Here is an 8,441-nt window from a genome sequence, read left to right as displayed (position 1 = left end):
TCATACTTAACTCTGAATAAGGAAGATTTTTTTTAACATTTAGGAACTTATAAAACGAGGTATATCTGAAAGACAGGCCAAGTTATAGCTTGAATAGATATTTATTCAGCATTAATCTCTCAAATCATTTGTGACATATAGGTCAGACCTGGGCAGTGAAAAGATTTAAAAGACACAATATGTGCTAAAACCAAGTCTCGGAGGGGAAATTTTGTCCTTTCTGTGTCTGTACAAATGCCCTCTCTTATCCCTAGCCCAAAGTTTGAAAACTTCTCACGTGTTCCAAATGACTTAATTCTAGTGAAAACTTAAGGAAAAATAGAAGATGATTGTGATGAAATATATCAATTCTCATCATCATTGTTTCTAAATCTTGAAGTTACTCAGGCATTCTAGGTTTTATATTTTAAGTGTAACATAACCTGGAAGGTAAGTTGTGTTTCCAAAATACTCTAATAGGCAGCCAACTGATTGAAGGATTCAACAGTAGTGAGTTTCAAACGGGAACTGCCTAAGAGAAGAGGACTGCCGACATGACAGAGAATGAAGTCAGTTTCTTCAGACTTCTTAGGACCGAGCCTTAGAACCTGCTTTCTAATATTTGGAGTATTCAGAAATATTTCTGAGGGTGAGGTACTCAAAATTTTCCTAAAAAAGTCCCCAATTTCAGGATTAAAATCAGGAAAACCAAGAAAAAAAGAACAAACTCATGTAGATATACACATAGTGTCATATCCTGTATTGACAAGTTTTTGAAGGCTATTTCCATGAAGTAACCACACTGAGCCCAGAAACCAAGTCAGCCCATCAAAATCTATAATTTTCCTGCCAAAGCAAAGTAAATTTACCATGTTGCCAAAATTCACATGAAAGTATATAGCATCTATTTCTCTTCTTGTGTCATAGTTGTTCCAATCAGTGATGTCTAAAACAGAGTATGTGTGATCATCTACAAGGGTGAAAAAGAATATCTGTTTATATTTATATTTATTTTTAATCTGAAAACATAAGAAAGAAATCAAGCTTTACTTATATTTAAAATGTATTTCTATAAATCATAAATTTTAAAATGCTTATATTGAGATACATAGCCATAATGTTTTTACTCATTTAGATGTGTAATATTTTTACTTACATAGATACATGATTAAAATGAATTGGAGGCTCCTGATTTAACCAAATTGGAAATAATTTAATCACTTTCTTCTTTCCCTGCGAAGCACGGATCTTTATAGTTTTTTGGATTTCTGAATTTTATGAGGATATAAATTATATAATATAAATTATACTCATTTCAATATAAGTATAAATTATATGTAAGATCTTGAAAATTTTTTGAGTCATTGTAGGCTAAACTGGTCCACATGCTTGTACAAGGAGTTCAATAAGATGACACTTACATAAAAGTGTCCAACATATTACATCTCTAGGAAAATCTCTTCCAAAAATATGAAGAACATTAAGAAATTATACCCCAGTCATTCTTGTAGTTTAGATAGTATAGAGAAAATAAAAAACAAATGAGATCAAGTTAGTGATTTCTTCAGTCTTCATAAAAAAAAATCAGTATTTACTAAAGCTACCTAGGAGACATCCTGCAATTTAAATATTGCAGTCTAAATCTCAGGGATTTTTGGATTCCATTTACTATCTAAATTCTCTTTCCCTCGCTGACATTTTTAAGTCACTGAAAAGCATGTCAACTACCTAGAGATTTGTTCTTAGAATTGACCAATGACCTTTATGGACAGGGACTGTCTTGCCCTTGTTTTAAAGCTCACTAAAATAACTATGCCCTGCTGTCATGTCAAGATAAACTGATGTGCCATGGTCACTTACGAGAGGTGCCATGAACATTTTATTTCTAATAGTAGTTAGAGTATAAAAATTGAAGAAATAATCTGTGCTTTCTGCATGCCACCATCCCTCCCTGCTCTTCTAGTACAAAATCCTTTTCATCTTGTAAACTCCTCCTGTTTTTTCGAGTCTGCTGTCAATAAAAGGACTTGTCCTCCGCACCTACAGGGGTGGGCATGTAATGGGCTACTTCAGACCCCTAGGCACATTCATCAGTCCAAGGGTGAGAAATTGGCTACACGTGATCAATTAGAGTCATTTTTAGTATTAAACTAAAATGCTGTGATTGGGGGAGTGGGAGGGACTTCTTTTCCTTTTAGATAATTGGTACCAAAGACTGGTGCTACCAGAGCCATTTTTTGCCACGAAGTGGAAAAAGCGTACTTCAGAATAAAACCAACATGGAGGAAAGAAGAGTTGACAGAGGAAGGGAAATAGAAGGTACTCAGTTTTATGTCTATGCTTTTCTATTAGGTTGATGCAAAAGTAATTGCAGTTTTTCCATTTTGATGGGAAAACCACAATTACTTTTGCACCAACTTAATATTATATGGAGGCAATAAAGTTTCTCTTAGCATTAGATTTCCACCAGGTGCGACTGAGAAAAGTTCTCTTACCACAGGGATGATACGCTAGAATACATCCAGGCTACTGTTATAATAAAGTCACTCTTACTTTCTAGATATATTTTCTTGAGTGGTATAAAGGTAAATCTCCAAATAGCCTAAAATCATGGCTGTGGCTATAGTCACTGAGTGTGTCAAACATGTGAACATACATTACATGTCTCTTAATTCACATATACATGTATGTGCACACACACACACACACACACCCCTCTGAATATTGCCCTAACATAGCTAAAAGAGTACTATGCAGAGTTGTTGATTCAACAAGCATAACTGACTAACAATAACATAATGCTCAAATTTTCTCTAGTAATACCTATCCACCAAATAACATATTTATTTCTATTTTGGCAACATTCTTTTATTTTCTTGACTTCTAATTTCTTATTGTCCCATATAGTTTCTTTTGGGCCACACAATGTTAAAAAAAAGATAAGTCTGGATTTTTATAATATTTTATGACTTGACAGTTTTTACATGCTGAAGATCAGGGAACGGAAATTATCATTGACACCCCCCCACACACCAAAAAAATCAAACATTTGTTCAAGACCTTAGTCAATTTAAAATATTTTGCTATGTCAACTAAATAAGCACTATTCTCTGAAGAAGGCCAAAAAATGATTTCACCTTTTCTTAGATTATTATTACTTGTATTTCTTAAAGAATAGGGCCCAAGGGGAGAACTCCTTTAAATGGGAAATAGAAGGAGTAAAATCACTTTCAGATCTTTCTCACTAGAGAAAGCTGATTCTTCTACTATCTTCTTTCTCTGCTATGATGTATTATTAAAAATGGGAAGACACTGTTGATAGCATGTGTTGTATAATAGCTTTGTGGGGTACCATTTATTTTACCTTAAGGAGAGCTCATTTCATGTTGGGCCAACTCGGAAAGCTTTTCAGAGGCCATCAGCCCACTGGCTTTCTTCATATTAGATAAAAGCAAGGACATTGCTCATACATTGATCTGAAGTTATTCAAAGCCTGAGTTGGGGAAGAGAGAATTTCCTTCCTTGGTACAGAGTAGCTTTCACATCATATCAATGCATTCAAACTCTGAAAACCCTTATTAAATTGAGAATGTCAGTAGAAAAATTTCACCTTTTTTGAAGTGTAAACTGAAAATGTGGATATTTTATCAGATCAAAAAAGGAATAAAATTAAAATAAAGTTTAATATCAACTTTAAATGTCAATGTATTCTAAAAGAGTAAATAGTGAAAAACTGGATTTAAACTATACAAGTTATCTGTATATCTTAAATTACTGATTTGTGATTCATAAGTTGTAGGTTATCATAAACTGTTTGCTTGTAGAATGCTGAACACATGGCTCCCAGGGAATATTTTTATGGCAAACATTTTGTTTGAATTGCCAGAAAATAAATGTTTTAGGCTCTGTGGGGTATCTAGTCTCTTCTAAACTCTGCCTTTGTAGCATGAAAGCATCCATAAATGTTACATAAATAAATGTGCATGTTCTGATAAAACTTTATTGACAAAATCAAGTCGGAGACTGGGTTTGGCCCACTGTTATGGTTTGTCAACCTCTTCTCTATGCCAAACTCTGAATTATCATTTGAGCTGCTAAGAATGGGATGGTGTATGCATTTAATAAATGGAACATTTTCCTGAAAATCAAAAGATGAGTTATCTTTCTGAATTGACCAATATCATGTTAATCAATTCCTTTTGAAGGTGTTCCCTAAGGCCTAGCTTTGTTAGGTGAAGGAGAGAGATTTTTGGAAAAGAAAATGAGGGGGATTGTCAGTGAGGGAAGTTTTAGGCTCAGGCTCCTTTGCATTTGTCTACTTTATGTGTTTGAGCTGTACAAAATGTCATTTAAAAAAGATTCACTTTGGAAGGATTGGGTAACGTCTGTAAGTTATTTGCATAAGTCACATCTAGCCCTAGTTGTCAATTAAGATCATATTACAGAAAGGGATGCCTCAAATGTAGCATGAGTCTTGTGTATAGGAAATTCAAGGAGAAAAAAATATATATTTTAAATGCAATAAATGTCTTTGTAGAGAATTCTGGAGAGTTGAGGAATGACATCTGGATACAGACATTAGCAATGTCAAGGCAAGAACACGGTTACACCGGTGCTTGCGATTGCTGGCTTGTGGGGAGTATCCCACTTTGAGGTTTTCAGAAGCTGCTCCCCACTGATACAGACTTAATAGGCATCATGGAGAAAAGGATGCAGCTTTTCAGCAGTGCTCAGATCACATGTGACAGCCATAACTGAGTAAGCAAAGGGGGTGCTGAGAAGCCGGTAATGGGCCATGCAGATAGAAGAGCTGAGCAAATACTTAGGGGTGATTCTCATTGACAGCAATGTGAAATTGGTAGGTGTACATTGAGCTCCAAACATTCTCCTAATCCAGAGATGGAAGTTATTATCATTTTGACAGGTCTGCAAACCATGGCCACTGTCCAAATGCCATAACACTGAGAGAACTAGAAATTAGGTTACAAATTTCCCCTTTTAGGCATACCAAAGGAATTGGAAGAGTTGGCAAAACTGGGAGCAAACAAGATACTTTAATTAAAGATTACAACATGTGAAATTGTTAACTCACTGGCCAGCCCTAGGACTCAGAAATTTTGGAAAAGAATTACAAAATTTCTCAGAAAACACAATTTTGTGATCTCCGTAAATTTCATCCTCTAAGCTCTCTCTTCATCTTTGGGTTTTAGTCCATTAACTTAACTCTTATCTACTTCACGGAGGCAATAAAGATATGAGATCCCAAGGCAGAGTAGTTCCTCAGTGGGGCTTACTAAAAACAGAACATTCTATTCAAATGGGCAAAGGTAAGCTTCTTTTAATCTCAAGAACTGGATGAGAAAATCAGAGGAATGCAGATATGGTCTCACTTCTAAGCCATGATCCTGAGAAATACTCTACAACCAAAGCACTAGATACAGTATGTACTTTGGCTAAGCTGCCACCAGGTGAATGGTATTACTTATTTAAATTCTTGTAATCTAATCAGAACGACTTCCTATAAACATAACTTATAGATTCAAAGAAAATACAGTCTAATATCCCAAATTACCAATAATGTCTCTATAAAATTATGTATTAGAATAAATACATAAATATTAATTACCACTAACAAAATGTGTTTGCATACACACACAGAGTAAAAGCAAAAGTTCCCAACTTTTCTATCTATGGTACCCTTATTGTTTTAGTAATTTTTTCACAACACTCCTAGACCAAAAGAAATGTCTAATAATTATATTTATTAACTAGTTAGAAATCATAAAATACTCAGCTTTATAAAGATATGATATCAGCAAAAAGAACGTAGCATGATCAATGAGGAAACTGCAAACTATCTCAAGCTTCATTGTGACCAACAGGTATTGAGAGTTGCTGTCTTTTGCTGGAAAATGTAAAACATCCTGCAGCCCTCCCATGAGTTTGCTGCAGCACCCCAGGGTGCCTTGGCGCACAGTTCAGAAACCACTGGATTAAGACAAATCTGGGAACTATTCTGTGTCTACTCTCCCATCCCAGTTAAGTTACACAATAGCTAGTATTTTAATGTTTTCATTCTTGGCTCAGTCTAAAATTGATCGTTCTCTTAACTTTAGTGAACAAAACAAAACTTGAAATTGATTTTACTTTGAGGCTTCAAAGAGAATCAATGGTTCTCAGTACTATCTGTTTAAGCCTCTTCTTCAGTGGGAAGGTCTCAATGGCCTTCACATAACTTATCTAGGAAAATACTCAGTTGTCCTTTGTAAGGTCACAATTAATAGTCTTCATTTTTCCCCAGAAGCAAAGCTAAAAAAAACAGATGAAGAATATTTCCTACGTTCTGACTAGATTTCTTGACTGAAAAAATCTCATGACCATCCTTGATTAATCAGGATATTTCTAAATTAATAATCTCTTACCACACAAGAAGCTTGTCGTTCACCTGTAGTTTAATCACAGGTTTTAACACATACTGTAAGATTTCAACTCTCACTTGTAGGCAGAGAGAACGGTTTCTTTATAGCCTTGTGTTCTCCATCAAGTTAGGCCCTTGAAAAAATAATTTAATTAGAATATTTTTATAGAACTATGGTTCTTCACCAACATACAAGAAGTGTCATCTAACTAGAGAAGAATCTTGGATGCCTCGGAAGAAAAGCTAAGAGAGTGTGTGTGTGTGTGTGTGTGTGTGTGTGTGTTTCCGTGTGCCTGTATGTCTGTCTCTATTATGCACTCATGACAGAGAGAGAGATAAAGAGGAGAAAGATAAAGATTCACATTCCTTGAAGGTATGTGAACATGAACATGTGACAATGTGACTTTGATAGAATGAGTGTAGACAGGCAGGGAGGAAGTGAGTAGGAGTCTACACTGAAAGGGTTGGCTAACCAACTGTGGTAGGCCATAGGGTTTTCTCAGATCACTGGCAGTTTTCAGATAGATCTAAAGCGATTCTATCAAAACATGTTAAATACCAACGATAACCAAGGACAAATTGCCACATTCCAAAAGCAATCAGAGTTGGCCTGCATTATCCCTTCCTCCCCACATTCCTCGGAGGCTTATCACAACAGCAACCACATGCATTGTAAACAGTGTTACCCTTCAGCTAGGCAACTGGCTTCTTCCCCTGCAGTAGTTTAAAACCATCCTCTGCTCCCACAGCCTGTAGGATGGTCTGCATTAACTTTGCACTGATCTCCTCTGAAGGCAAAAACAGGATCCTTTTGCATTAACGATTAGCAAAAATGCCAAAGGCAACAACTTTGACAAGGACCATACTACAAGCATAAGTTTGCGTTGATAGTATCTCTTCAATATAGTTACAAGTGCTCTGACATCATCTGTGAAATATATCAGTGCACATAGACCACCAAATCATGCAACAAATCCTAAGAGTTTATTGGAAATAAATTACTGGATTATGTTTATTTAACCACAAACTTTAAAATCTGAAAAAAAAAAAACTGGGTAAAACTGTTAAATGTGGTATTCATTACACGTAGAAAGATGTTTAAAATTGATGTGAAAACATGACTACATTGCAATTTAAACTTAAATTTCAGTAAGTACCTAAATTTAAAAGCCCATAATAATTATAGGATGTGTAGCCTTAAATTAAACAAGACTACTCTTGAATTAAGTAAATGCTAATGTTGTACTATCCACTAAGTAAATACTAATTAGTTGTCACAGCAATTTTTCTGAATCTTCTCACAGTATACTAAGATATGTGTAATGTATAATATGTGAAGTCACCAAGGGTGGAGTCTGGAAGACGTAACAAGCAAAAATAAAGCCAGATGTCAGTAAAATGCTCCCTGTTACTATGTTTTGGAGCTCCATATGGGAGGGAATAATTACACTTTGGCAGTGAGAACCACCCAAAAAAACATATGTCTAAGTTTTTAGCATAATACATTTGGAACTTTCTAGAAATAGTAGCAGAAATATTATAATAAATCCCAGAAGTTTTGATGTGTAAGTAGTCATGGCAATCCACTTTTCCCTCTGGTGAATCTGAAAGATGTCTTGAAGATTGGTGATATATCAAAACTTTCTTAAAAAATTTTTTTCAAGGTATTTTCTAACTAGAGGATTGCAGACTTTAAAACAGTCATTATTGGTAAATATTCCTTTCCCAACCTCTGTGTTTCAACTGTTTCTCTGTAAAATGGAGATAATAATAGTGCCAACCTCAAAAGGTCTCGGCAAAGACTAAATGAGTTAGTACACAGTTACAAATTCACATAGACAGAAGTGTCTCAGAATGTGAAGTTATTTCTCTTTCACAGAGATAATACAGTACATTACCATATTAGGTCCATTAGGGATAGTTTTTGATACCAAGTGAGTTCAGGTCATGTGTGGTCTTGCTGCTAATTGAGCTTAAAACAAACTTTTCTTGAATTTTAGAATCATGGATGAGGAATTGTAGTCCGGTATATGTAGAATACTTA

Source organism: Chlorocebus sabaeus, chromosome 7, assembly GCF_047675955.1.
Source record: "Chlorocebus sabaeus isolate Y175 chromosome 7, mChlSab1.0.hap1, whole genome shotgun sequence".
In the NCBI taxonomy this organism is placed as follows: domain Eukaryota; kingdom Metazoa; phylum Chordata; class Mammalia; order Primates; family Cercopithecidae; genus Chlorocebus; species Chlorocebus sabaeus.
The sequence above is the reverse complement of the archived record's forward strand: the minus strand, read 5'-3'. Positions refer to the sequence as shown.